The sequence below is a fragment of the Triturus cristatus genome, chromosome 10, assembly GCF_964204655.1.
Source record: "Triturus cristatus chromosome 10, aTriCri1.1, whole genome shotgun sequence".
Lineage (NCBI taxonomy): Eukaryota > Metazoa > Chordata > Amphibia > Caudata > Salamandridae > Triturus > Triturus cristatus.
In genome coordinates this window covers 498,576,337-498,590,909 of record NC_140593.1, presented here as the reverse complement: position 1 = coordinate 498,590,909, position 14,573 = coordinate 498,576,337, and positions in this window count along the sequence as shown.

Genomic DNA, 14,573 nt, shown 5'->3' with positions numbered 1-14,573 from the left:
AATTGCCTCATGTCCTTTTTATCATGTTTATGTCTATCTGGCCTTTCTCATTGTATATTGTATAATATAGGGTTTTTCCTAAAAACTTTTTTTATATATTTTTTTTTTGATAAGTTGAATAATGTCTTATTAACTGTTTTACCGCCTTGATGAAGTTCATTTATTGGACGAAATGCGTTGGCTGGGCTTTATACATCTGATTGAAAATGAAAATAAAGATTAAATGATGAAAAGAGATTTCAAGACTCCCTGCACTTTAATTTCGTGTTAATTGCATGGATTTGAAACTGTTTATAATTTAAAAATGTATTATATTTGATTACATGTTCCTTTTCGTCATTTCGCATTTCCAACTACATCTGCACACATTTACAAATAACGCAGGTCATCAGAAATAAAAAAGTAATCTGGTTTTAGATCTGTTTTTGTGTCCAACTGGCAAGTCATGCAGAATTATCGATCTTGGTATTGAAACACATTTCTGACAAAAGCATGTCATGCTCATCCATCAAGAAATATCTGAAAATATTTTAATGGCCTGTATGGGCCAGTTCTATATTATGTGTGCCAAACCTTTATTTTTATTTATTTACCTTCAAGTCGTTTTCCAATGCCGTGTTTTACCTTTTATATTAGTTTCAGTTCAGTATCAATCAATCAATCAATCAATCACTGCATTTGTAAAGCGCACTACATACCCGAGAGGGTCTCAAGGCGCTGGGGAGGGGGGGGGGGTGCAACTGGTCGAAGAGCCAGGTCTTGAGGAGTCTTCTGAAGGCCAGCAGGTCCTGGGTCTGTCGTAGGATGGGGGGGAGAGTGTTCTAGGTCTTGGCGGCGAGGTAGGAGAAGGATCTGCCGCCGGCTGTGGTTTTTCAGATGCGGGGGACTGTGGCGAGGGCGAGGTTGGCTGAGTGGAGGCTTTGGGTGGGGGTGTGGAAGCTGAGTCGGTTGTTGAGGTAGGTGGGTCCGGTGTTGTGCAGTGCTTTGTGTGCGTGGATCAGGAGCTTGAAGGTGATCCTTTTGTTGACGGGGAGCCAGTGCACGCCTCTCAGGTGGTGTGTGATGTGGCTGCGGCGGGGGGCGTCGAGGATGAGTTGGGCCGAGGCGTTCTGGATGCGTTGGAGCCGTCTCAGGAGCTTGTTTGTAGTTCCTGAGTAGAGGGCGTTCCCGTAGTCGAGTCTGTTGGTGATGAGGGCCTGGGTAACGTTTTTTCTCGTGTCGAGGAGGATCCATTTGAAGATCCTGTGGAGCATACGGAGGGTGTTGAAGCAGGACGCGGAGACGGCGTTGACTTGCCTGTTCATGGAGAGAGTGGAGTCGAGGATGACCCCCAGGTTGCGTGCGTGGTCCGTGGGTTCCGGGGCTGTGCCTAGTGATGTGGGCCACCAAGAGTCGTCCCAGGCTGATGGGGTGGGTCTGAGAATGAGGCCCTCCATCTTGTCTGAGTTCAGCTTCAGTCTGCTGTCCTTCATCCAGTCGGCTACGGCCTTCATTCCTCTGTGGAGGTTAGCTTTGGCGGTGTGGGGATCTTTGGTGAGGGATATGATCAGCTGGGTGTCGTCGGCGTAGGAGATGATGTTGAGGTTGTGTTGTCGTGCGACGTGGGCGAGGGGGGCCATGTAGATATTGAACAGCGTCTGTGTTTGGCATTAAAATGCTGTGCTCTGTGAATACGTAAACATGGAGGGGTGTTCGTTGGTCCGTTACCTCAATTAGGCAGTCATGCAAGCCCCACAGATGTCAGACATCTCACTCACCCCCTTGCACTTTGGTGAAATAACGCTTTGCCACCCTCTTCCCTGGCAATCAGTCCAGATGTTATCTTCTAGGAGCAATGGGTGCCTATTTTCCCTCCTTTCAATTGGTGCCCTGAGAGTTAGAGAAAACACTTTCTTAATGCAAGCAGGGTCTGGTTGGAAGGGAGTAGTTTCGCAACACAGAAGCAAACAGATAGGGAAAATAAATGATGTATATATCAGATGTGTTCCATAATGTACAGAACGACCCGTCACCTTACCATGCGGTCACTTCAAAGCTCGTCACCAATGGATCAGCTCTAACGTTGCTGGTATATACATTCCAGTCAGAAAGAACTCCATGAGAGTACTAATACCGTCTCTTAATTGTAACTATTGGTTCGTTTCATGGAAATGGTATTTGGAAAAATGGTAGAGATGAGTAAAGAATGAGTAACTGTAAAATTAAAATCAAAGGACAATGTAAATAAAAAATAATTAAAACATCATTTACTTTCAACAACTTAAAATGAAATACTGAAACATATACGAACACCAGTGCAAGAGACAAGCTCCGCCACATATGGAATGGTGGTCGTGAATGTAAAAAAATAAAAAAGGTGCTGGCCAAAGCAACAAAAGGGAGCACCAGAGTGAGTGCCTGTTTCGGCCCCAGGAGGACTGGTGAGTGAGTGCTCGTTGCCTCCAGGGGGACCGCTGAATACCGTGCCACTGCTGGTATGTACATTCCAGTCAAAAATAACTCCATGAGAGTACTGATACGGTCTATTAATTGTAAGTATTGGTCTGTTTCAGGCAACACTGAGAAATAAAACATGCAAATGCAGAGTAAAGGCACACTCATTGTCAGGCTGTATGCTGGAATTGAGCGCACAGCATCAGTAATAGATAGATAGACAGACAGACAGACAGACAGACAGACAGAAGAGACAGAGAAGATGCTGCAATGCCATGTGTTCGTCCACACTGCCTCGTTGGCAGATAATCTGACTCCCAATATGGTGGAATTCGGTCTTTGGTCTATGCTTAACAACGGCCGCGGATATCGAAAGTATGTCCTCTGGGGTCTGGACTGGTAAAAAAGATGTGTGCCAAGATAAGACAAGCTGATGATGCTTGTTTCTTCTACCTTAGTGAACCCCAAACGTAGGTGAAAATGACATATGTATGCATGACTTAATGATGAACTAGGAGAAGGGCACTTTGGGTTTTGCTGAAGGTTGGCTTAGAAATGTCTCCAACCTCGATATTGCATTATGATTCCCTTCTGGCTATACAATTACACATTTAAATTACCCAGTCATTGCTTTTGGAGATAGTGACTATTCAAGCTTCTCACACACGCCTACAAAGCCCTCCACAACGCTGGACCTGCGCACCTCAACCAGCGCCTCTCCTTCTACACTCCCACCAGCTATCTCCTCTCCGCCCAACTGGCCATGGCCACCCTCCCATGGATCTACAAGACCACGGCCGGAGTAAGAGCCTTATCCTACCTCACTACGAAGACCTGGAACTCTATGCCTCTGCACCTCAGGCAATCACCATCGCTGCTGCAATTCAGGAAGGACCTCAAGACTTGGGTCTTAGACTGAACTACAGACCCGGACCCCCACACCCAGCGCCTTGAGACCCTCACAGGTGAGTAGTTGTGCTTTATAAGACCCTGATTGAGTAATTGATTGACTATTACTTGTTTCGGGATGAGGTTGACATTTGTGGAGTCTACTTTTCACATCTGTTTACAGCTTTTTTGCAATGGGCACCTCTACCCCCGACGTGGGCCGGGGCTGAAATTGTCCCCATTTATAAAAAGGGTCCCCGTGAACTCCCTATTAACTACACACCCATTACTTTGCTTGATAGCTCTCAAAAGTTATTCGCCAACATCTTATTTGACAGACTACAGGATTGGATGACAGATAAGAACATCCCAGCCCCACTGCAGGCTGGAGTTATGGAGGCCACGAGTACGATTGACCAGGTGTTCTGACTCCTGATGCTAATCAGGAAAACTGTCACTCTGGGGGGAGGTCGTCTGTACATCGTATTTGTGGACCTCTGCTCTGCCTTTCATTTAGTCCCTAGGCCAACCTTAGGGCGGGTGCTGCATGAGATGGGGTTGCCCAACTACTTACAAGACATTATAGTGAGGGTGCACAACAATAACTTTGCACAGGTCAGGTGTGGGAAGGTGGGTGAGCTAGCTTACAGAGCCATTTCCTGTCAGTAGAGGGCTGAGGCAGTATGCATACGTGCCCCCACAATATTCTCACTCTACATCAATGACCTCATAAAGCACTTAGATCAGGGTGACAATTGTGCTTCTAAGCTGGCAGACATGAGGATCCCTGCCCTCATGTTTGCTGATAACACTCTCCTCCTTCTCCAAGTCACCCATTGGCCTTCAAATATTATTAAACCACTTTGAAAATGTTTCATAGCTCAGGGCCATCGTACAGTCAGGGCAAAACCGACATTGGCAGGGAAACCCCTGGAGAGAGTGCAGACATTCACTTATCTGGGTATCACATTAACAGAGCAAGCGTTGGGGCAGGCACATATTATGCAGCACAGATTAAAGCTAGAGCAAGTAGCAGGTAGTATCATAAAGCTGTATTGGAAAAAGAAAGGTTGCACCGGGTAAAGTGCCGTTTTAGAATAGCATGAGAATGGCGCAGCTCAGGACTTACATCTATATAATATAACACACAAAGTGAATTGATTGTAATCTTGTTTATTTTTTTATTTTTTGTAAAAATATATATTTTTTTCCTTTTATGTTAATCTTTTTATAATTTTATCTCTCTTTTCTCATCTATAAATAATTGATTATTCGTGCAAATTCAATTCAAACATATTCTTTTTTGATAAATAAATAAATTGACATTACAATTTATATTACACTGATTTGATCACAGTACAATGCGGAGATGACAATCATAGCAACACATTATATTTTTCAGATATGTTGTAATCAAACCACAATTCACAATAAAATCAAACTAATATGAATAAAACACTGGCAGTGATTTGAGGAATACCACCAACGCGTTTCGGCAAATGCCTTCTTCGGGATTTTCTTTTACCAGTGAATACTCTTTTGCTAAAAGTAGATATTTCTTCAATGTTTCCACTGTTATTCAGGATATGTGGATGAGTCCAATGTATTTATTTATTTTAGGATGCTTTGCGTGCCTCCTGTTGAATTATCTTATCTAGTTGTAGATATCACCAGCCTGTAGTATCTATATATATATATATATCTTTCCTCGCTTGCACAGGACCATATTGCTTGTACTTTAATTATCCGTTGCAATATCCCCCAGATATATCAATCCGTTTGGCAAAGATTGCAGAATCCTAAAGTTTCATGTATAGCCGTTTACTTGTCTTCTTCTGGTATTTGCTTTATGATTTTTAATCCGCATATTCTTTTTCCATAACTCTGATTTTCTATTTCAAGGCCACATGAATACGGCGTTCCTTTCCGCTACCTCCGACCTGCTTATTCGCCAGACCCCTGGAGAGAGTGCAGACATTCACTTATCTGGGTATCACATTAACAGGGCAAGCGTTGGGGCAGGCACATATTATGCAGCACAGATTAAAGCTAGAGCAAGTAGCAGGTAGTATCATAAAGCTGGCCCGCAATTCTGTGTTCCTACCGGCACAGCCGGCACTACGGGTTTACTACCCCTAAGCCCTGAGGATAGTCATGTATGGTGTGGAACTGTGGGGCCATCTATATGTTTCTTAGCTAGAATTGGTGGAAAACTGATTCATGCGAACATTAGAGTATGCTATTGCTGCCTCTTAGGCTTGACCTTGGGTTGAGACCCCTTTCAGACAAAGTTGGCCTTTGTCCCTTTCTCTTTTGGAGGAGGTTCTGGGCCACTCCAGAGCTCTGTCCAAACCAAGATGGATTGGATGAAATACTCAGGCTGGTGGGAGCGAGTAACATGCCTTTGATTAAGTAAATTAAAGCCACCTTGGAAGAGATTGGGTTACCATCATCGTGGAAGGCCCCGAGAGAGGCTAGGTCAATTTCCAAGAGTAACATTAAATTAGCATACTGGCAACACCAAGAGTCCTTAATTCACTGCAATGCCAGGCACGGCTCTCTGACCAATGCCTTTCTCTTGATTGAAGGCTCATTCACTAGAGAAGATTTCATGGATGAGATTGAACCCCCTTAAGCCAAGCACTTGTTCCTGTTATTCCACTATGGGACCTTGTCCCTCTGTTTTTTGACTGCCAAATGGGTCAAATCTCCCACAGCGTATGAACAACTGTGCCCAGCATGCGGGGCCTTTATGGAGACTTCAGAGCATGTATTGTTTTTTTGCCCAGCCTTCTCAGGAAGTAGGCGGTGCTGGATTTCACCACTTTGCCGGAAATTGAGGATTAGAGAGCGTACGTCTGCCCTAAGGATTTTAAAAACTGACCTTAGCAAACCATTGGTTTTTGCACTATCTCATTACATGTTGGGTATGTGGTAAACCAGAGTCAAATTAAGTGCCTAAACAGCTAAATATCTGGTGCTATTATGTTAAATTGGGTAAATGCAACATAACTTACATTCTTAACGTTGTATTCTTTTATTCTGAGCCCTAGTTCTTAGCATAAATGACAGTATTAAGATTATTTTAAGCAGCATTCTCTTATATAATATGTATTTATTGAATCATGATTATCAATGTTTTATTACTCCTATTTGTGTGCTTTTATGGCCTCGAGCTAAACCAAACGATAGTGACTTTTACTGTGAAATCTTTTTGTTTTCTATAGTTTTCTGCTTAGCATCATTTTAGCAGAAGTGTTTATTGTTAATGTTGATGTTGCTGTAATTTGACCTTGCTTTATCAGACTCCAGGAGATGACTATTCATTTATGTCAGCCTACATTGGGTTAGTGTCCATCTTACTTCTTCTAACTTCTAGCTTCAGAGGAATTGCCTTCGGTGACTTTAACACCTGGGCAGATCTCCACTTATTACAGAATCACATGGCCTGCTAGACCTTCTGGAGAGCCTTGGTGTGAAGTGCTGTCAGTGGAGCAACCACTTAGCCTGTGTACACTTGATCTCACTTGTGGCGCTCCTGATCTCATTATCTTGGGTCAACCTCTCTCTATAAATGGGCAAATCTTTTCGCCCTGAGCTGTACAATGAGATTTTATTTATCAATCTGCTTTTGTCATGGGTAGTTTCTCCATTAGGGCTTTGGGGCTGCGCACCTCTGAAATTCCTACACATTTACATATTACATAGATCGATTTATTTAGAGATACAATCATTGTCTAAGTAAATCAATGTATTTAATAAGTCTGGGTTGGGCTGTGTGTTCCAGGCTGCCTGCCCCACCTCGCTCTGAAGCAGGAGACGGAAGCTAGGCAGTAAATCAACTTTTGGAACTGTAATGCAGGACGCAAAGCTTTCTGTTTCAAAGCCCTTCATTGCCATTGGGTCTATGGTTGCATGCACTCTGTAGGCCAGTGATGCAATTAGCTTCATGGTTTCAGGCGTCGGGGACTTCATCCCTGTGTAACTTCTGACATCTGTCATTCAAAGGCGTAGATCCCACCTGTTTGTCATACGTGAGAGTGGATGCAAGCACGTCTGATGTGGTGCTTTGTTTTCGGTAATGGTAAGTGTTTGCAAGATAAAGTTGTGTTATACATATTGTGCGGAGACCCCTCATCAAGCTAACCTCCCCCACTGTGACCCCACAGGCCCTGACTGCACGTAATGGGCCCAGTTAGAAGTGGAGCTGCAGCATTTGTTCTACCGCGAAAAGGATCCAAATAACAAGCAGGGTTTGTTCTTGTTCCCTTGCGAAGTTGATCCAAATATCCGAGACAAGCAAGGTGAGAATATGTTCTAAAGTGAACAGTTCTCTGATGTGTGACATCAAAACTGCCCGTGGCTTCATGCCCCTAAGTTAACACTGATGCCAAAAACATGAATTGACTTGCAAACAATGAATGTTAAAAACGTTGAGGCAATGTATTTCAGTGATTTAGTTCCTCTTTTATTTCTCATACTTTACTTAATCTTGCATTTCCCAAGAGTTAGCTATTTTATAATGTTGTTATTTATCTGTATTTTTTCCGTGCATACTTTGAGGCTTGAGACATGCCAGGTGTTTATGGAAGCTTTGATTGAGCGCACAGGCGCTAGGGCTGAAGCCAAACAAAGTGCCTGTCAATGGGTTGGCCTCTCCGCAGAACACACAGAACAATGTTTATTTATTCCATTTGCAACTGAAATTCTGTGGATGTGTGTGTAAAGGGGTACACAGATGCCAAAATATTTGCAGGGGAAAAGTAAGAGAAAATAAAGTGCTTAAATTTGGGGGAGTGCAGTGTATGCTTGGGGGCAGTGAAGTGACAGAGATGCAAGGAAGTGCATTCAGGAAAGAGTGAAAAGAGGGTGCTGAAGAGGAAAGAGAGGTGGTTGAAGATGTGCAAATGGGCAAAATATGCATAGAAAAAGAGGATACATATCTAACATAAAGCACACATAACTGAAGGCTAAAACTCCTTCCACAGGCCTCAATGCTATTTAATTCACAGACTCACTATTTCAGAATTGAAAAATTTCCAGTGTTAATTATTTATAACAAATTATTGTTGTTACTCATTTATTTTAAACAGCTAACACCCATTGACAAAGCCAATCGTAGTGAAAGGTTTTAGGTGTAGATCAGTTGTTATGTCATTTATCTGGCTACAATTACATCTCAAAGAGAAACCAGTAAACCAAAATACTGGTCGGTTGGCACACTGGGAATCACAGAAATGTATTTGACATGTTCCTTTATGGAGAGCCCCTACTTTTTTCATCCCACTTAAAGACCTGTCTGCACATATTTGTATATGACAGGTTGCAGCTAGCAGCTGTGGGTGCTTCCTGAGGCCTGGTGGTTAGAGCATTGTTTTCCAAAGTTAAAGCTGCATGCCGTGCAAGACAGTGGGCAAGCATACATTTTAAAGTGCAAAAGTTGTCACGCTATAAAATGTACACATTACATTAACTGCTCAACATATTAATGCAGTAAGATATGGGGTAGTTTTTAATATTTGAAGACTAAACTTTCCCACTTTTTTATAAGCCTTGCTTTATCGCTACATTCATTTACTTAGTAATTTACCATTTGGCAATCTTTTTTTCATTTCTTTCTCTGGAGAGGCACCCACCCTGGATCCCAGGTTTGCTCATTAACCCTGCTAACGTCGCTCGCTATATTAAAGTCATGCCCAATGTTTACGCCTCACCTCTTTCCATAGATGCATGTTGTTGCATAGGCTTTTAATGCACATTGCGATTAGTGGGCACAGATATGTATTCCTGTCTGGAGGTCAATAATGCATATGTTTGTGGCCGTTGATGCACATTAGTATCTGTGGCACTTAGTGTTAATGACTTTCTGTTGGCATTGATGTCTATGCTGTATTGCAGCAGTCAAACACATGATGTCTTGTGCTATTGATGTGCTACCTTGGAACCCTGGTAGATATACTGCCGGGTCCCTAACACATATACCGTGTCTGCCATTAATCCTTAATTTGTAATAGGCTACTGATGCGTACATTCTGTGGGAACATCACTGCTCACATTATCTCAACCCGCCTTTTGCTTGTTGTGAAGGCATGGAGCACACCTCTTTAGCTCATGCACACATGCGCCGGTGAAGCTTGCTGTGCACTAGGTCATCGTGGGGGTCTAGAATTTTAGTGAATCTGAGCTGAACCTTTACATGCACTTTAAGCAACTCAGAAAAGTCACATTTATTGAAAGTCATTTGTTAAAATCACTTGGTGAATGAAAATGTTAGAAATGTGGCCATATAGGAGTGCATTAAACTCATGCTTTCAGGAATCCCTAGGGGAGAAAAAGGTATTTGTGTTCGTTCACTTCACTAAAGCCTCATTTATTGCTGATGTTACATTAAATGGCACATCTCAATCAAATTACATTTCTGAAGCTACACACATAAGTGCAGTCAACTCTCTTTCTCTTCCAAACACGGTGCTCTCTACTGACAGGCTCTTAAGCTTTGTAAACGCTGCTTTTACATGATTATATATGATATTGTTCTAAAATGCCATGTTAGGATGCAAGTGCAAGCATGCATCCCAACGACTGCGCATGCGTGCCTCAGGACAGAGCGTCTGTCTTGGAATTACTTTTTTTAATAGAGAACCTATTTCAGCATTCCTGGCCATGCGTGCACACGAATCATAATGCTAGTGCTGCAAGTACTGTGATGCACCAGCGACCAGTTTGACATTTTAATATCAATGAAAAAAGCATTGTCAAAGCCAATAGCTTGGCCTTGTAGAGCCGAAACATGTTGGTCTTGCCAGTGCTTATCTTGCTTGCTGTCTGTCAGGAGCGCGTTACACGTTTTGCAAGTTTAAGTTTAAGGTGGCAGGATTGAAGTGGGCATAGCAAAGTATTTGAAAATAGACTGCTATTCTCAGGAAATATGCCCTATGCACAAAATGTAACCTTTGCAAAGGACGAAAAGCCTGTCTTGTACGCCTCTGAGAGATATGCAGCAGAATAAAGCACTCCACCTCAAATGTTGACATTTTGCTTGCTGTGAGAATGCGTATGGCTACAAGCAACACAATTACTAGAAACGTATTGTTTAGTATACTCATGAATGATGATTCATTTATAAGTTAGGTCGTTTTCTGTTTTCCATAAATAAAGTAAACCAAAGGCTTTGACGTCGTAAATGTAAAAAAATAACAAAGTTCACAGAAGCGTCATGTGTTTGTGCTGGGCTTTGGAAGAAAGGTTTCTGTTTCTCAAATAAAAAGTAGACAAAAGTTTACCTTTGTTTGCCAAACTGTGCATTACTCTGCTGCCATCACAAACTGTGCTTACTCTGCCGCCATCAGGTGCACTTCGAGTTTGGCAGTGTTTTTCTCATGAATGATTGGCCTCTGGCTCTGATGCATATTTGATTAGAGTTTAAAACATCAAAGGCGTGCCCGAATCTTCTCAGCAGTCTAAGACAGGAAGAAAAATGGTTTAGACACTCATATCACAGGTCAGGCTGCTAAAAAGATTGAAATATGACATAACCTCAAGGTGCCAGGGGCTGTTGGCTTCCAATATTTGAAACATTACCCAGCGGTGGACGCTCCGTTAGAGCGAGGAGCGATGCCCCCCCCCAGCAGCGCAAAAACCAAACAGTCCAGCCCGAACTTGGCAGTTCGGGCTGGACTGTTCCCATGAGGCACAGGGTCAAGACTGATTTGCATAGGCTGGGTTCAAACTGGAACGGCATGGTGAGCAAAAAAACGATGGATTTAGGCCCAGATCTTTGTACTGGGGTGAATGTATGACATTGTCCTACATTCTGTCCATCAATTGTTGTTTTTGCATTTGTCACCCCGAGTGGGACGGGTATGCTCAGACGTGAGTCCCGTGCTCTCCATGCCACTGGAGTCAAGCTATCCTGGCTGAAGAGGGGTGAAACCCTCTGTCCTAGGATGCTTGTTTCCAGTCCAGGGAGGACCTGGCTTGGCAGTTCGGGCTGGACTGTTCCTATGAGGCACAGGGTCAAGACTGATTTGCATATGGCTGGGTTCAAACTGGAATGGCATGGTGAGCAAAAAAACGATGGATTTAGGCCCAGATCTCTGTACTGGGGTGAATGTATGACATTGTTCTACATTCTGTCCATCAAATGTTGTTTTTGCATTTGCCCCCCCCCCCCCAGCAGCAGCAGATACAATGATAATAAAACTGGTTTTAAAATTGTTTTGTTATCGTTTTACTTTAATCCCCTGGGCCCGCCCCAGGACTCTGACTAGTCTGGGGGATGACACTGCTGGTGGAGGAGTGGTGGGCACTCCCTTCACTGCACATGAGGGTTTGGCCGGCGGTCTCAGGCCGGCCGAACGCTCGTGCGCAGTGAAGCTCTCTCCAGCCCCAGCTTCGTTGATGAGGCTGGAGAAAGCAGGCACAGGTTCCCAGTCTGCCTGGGAGCGCATGTTGCTGGTGCTCAGACCAATCCTGACGCTGCTTTCATGCAGCATTAGGCTTGGCTACAGGGCAGTCTGGGAGCCTGTGCCTAGATGCCGGAAGAGCACGATGCAGTGGGAGACAGCGGCAGTGCTGTTAAGGTACTTTTTTAAATATATTTACTTTTTTTTTCTCTACCCGAACACCCCCCACCTCCCTCCTCCCTCCTCTGGCCCGGCCCGCCCCAGCATTTTAGTAGGGGGCGGGCCGCTACTGACATTACCTTCCGAGCATTTAATCAGGGATGTCCAGAGTACACCTAATGTTTCATTCTAACAAAACAGCATTTTATCTGATCAAACGGCGGCAGACAACAAAAACAGCTGAAGAAGTGGCTTTGCATAATGCAAGGTGGCTGGTCACCACCATTCCTTAACTTCAAAGAAAATTCTCTAGCCTTCTACATTGAACACATTCTCTTCTTCAAAGGCTGTGCCAGCAAAAATGCCCAATTAGCCTAGTACCAAATAAGTCTATTTTACAAAAGAAGATTGTTTCTCCCAGCCCTCACCTTTCGCAAACATGCAAACCCTTGTTGTCACCCATGTCAATGGGTGCAGCGTCCAGCTCCCCGTCCTCCTGACCAGCACATCCATTCCTCATGGCCGCCTTCTATGAAGCTGCCTATTTGATCACCGGAGAACACATACATGACTATGTAAGACACCATCCCCTGACATCTGCTTCACCTCCAAGCTAGCATCAAGTTCACAATTCTCTAGCATCATTTAGAAGCATAACACACCCAGAAGGTGGTCTACAGCATGACAAAAATTCTCTTTCGCCAGTTTCACCTAAACTGCTCATAGCTCAAACTGATCATACAAACACTGAAAACATCCAAGGTGAAATGAAGAAAACTGACTTTCTCCTTATTAACCTTCAACCTCTGGAATATTATCTTACTCTTCATGAGACTGGGGGTCCCATCTCTGTCTTTCAGGCAAAAACTCAAAATCATGTTCCTCCCACTTCAATTCTCCACCCACTGACACCCTCCTCACAGAAATTACCATAAATCACAATTCATAATCATTGCATTCCCCGTGAATGGAACTCACTGTGCTGTTAATGTAAATCCCCTATGGAAACCTCGAAACGATTGTAACATGACTACTGCTTTTCTTAAAATCCCCTGTGTCACATGAAAATATCCATCAATGCTCAACTAACCAGAGCATGGAGCCCCAATATGAGTATTTCTATGTAAAGCACAGAGATGTCCTTGGTGGTTAGGACTTACAATAACTCAAAAATTGTACTAAAATACTGCCAGTGCATAAAAGGGCCGAAATAATCCACATGCTTTTTTGGGATGTATGACGTTACAACGCACACTTTTACAACGCATGCACTTACAACGCATTTTTTACAACGCATAATCCATTACAACGCACTACACTTACAACGCATGACACTACAACGCATTTTTAAAAACTACCTTTACAACGCATACCATTACAACGCATAATATTAAATTGCATTTAAGGTAAGTATTAGATAGTATAGGGGTAAAAACTACTTTTCTAACTCCAGAGGGTGCAACAGTAGGGTAAATGTTGGATAGTATAGGGGTAAAAACTACTATTCTAACTCCAGGGGGTGCAACAGTAGGGTAAGTGTTGGATAGTATAGGGGTAAAAATTACTATTCTAACTCCAGGGGGTGCAACAGTAGGGTAAGTGTTGGATAGTATAGGGGTAAAAATTGCTATTCTAACTACAGGGGGTGCAACAGTAGGGTAAGTGTTGGATAGTATAGGGGTAAAAATTGCTATTCTAACTCCAGGGGGTGCAACAGTAGGGTAAGTGTTGGATAGTATAGGGGTAAAAATTACTATTCTAACTCCAGGGGGTGCAACAGTAGGGTAAGTGTTGGATAGTATAGGGGTAAAAATTACTATTCTAACTCCAGGGGGTGCAACAGTAGGGTAAGTGTTGGATAGTATAGGGGTAAAAATTACTATTCTAACTCCAGGGGGTGCAACAGTAGGGTAAGTGTTGGATAGTATAGGGGTAAAAATTACTATTCTAACTCCAGGGGGTGCAACAGTAGGGTAAGTGTTGGATAGTATAGGGGTAAAAATTACTATTCTAACTCCAGGGGGTGCAACAGTAGGGTAAGTGTTGGATAGTATAGGGGTAAAAATTACTATTCTAACTCCAGGGGGTGCAACAGTAGGGTAAGTGTTGGATAGTATAGGGGTAAAAATTACTATTCTAACTCCAGGGGGTGCAACAGTAGAGTAAGTGTTGGATAGTGTAGTGTAATATTATGCGTTGTAATGGTAGGCGTTGTAATGGAATGCGTTGTAAAGGTAGTTTTTAAAAATGCGTTGTAGTGTCATGCGTTGTAAGTGTAGTGCGTTGTAATGGATTTTGCGTTGTAAAAAATGCGTTGTAAGTGTAGTGCGTTGTAACAGTTGCGTTGTAAAGGTTGTTCCCCGCTTTTTTGTGCCTGGGATATAAGTATTTGCTAGTTAATGGTACAACATTTGAACCACAATACAAAGGATGTAAATCCTGAGCACAATTTCCGCCCAGAAGTGTAAACCAGTGTTCTAAAATAAAACAGTGCGCCATATAAAATTCCTTTAAACAACAAAGGAAGCATAAATGTATGTCCATTATGCACTTAATGTTCCATTATATTCACCAGTAAATAACACTACTTGCATAGAAGGTAATATTTGTACAATATACATGGAAGCTGCAATGATTTGTTTCGTGGAACCTATTGTTGTGCGATAACAAATTCAAATAGTTTGCACT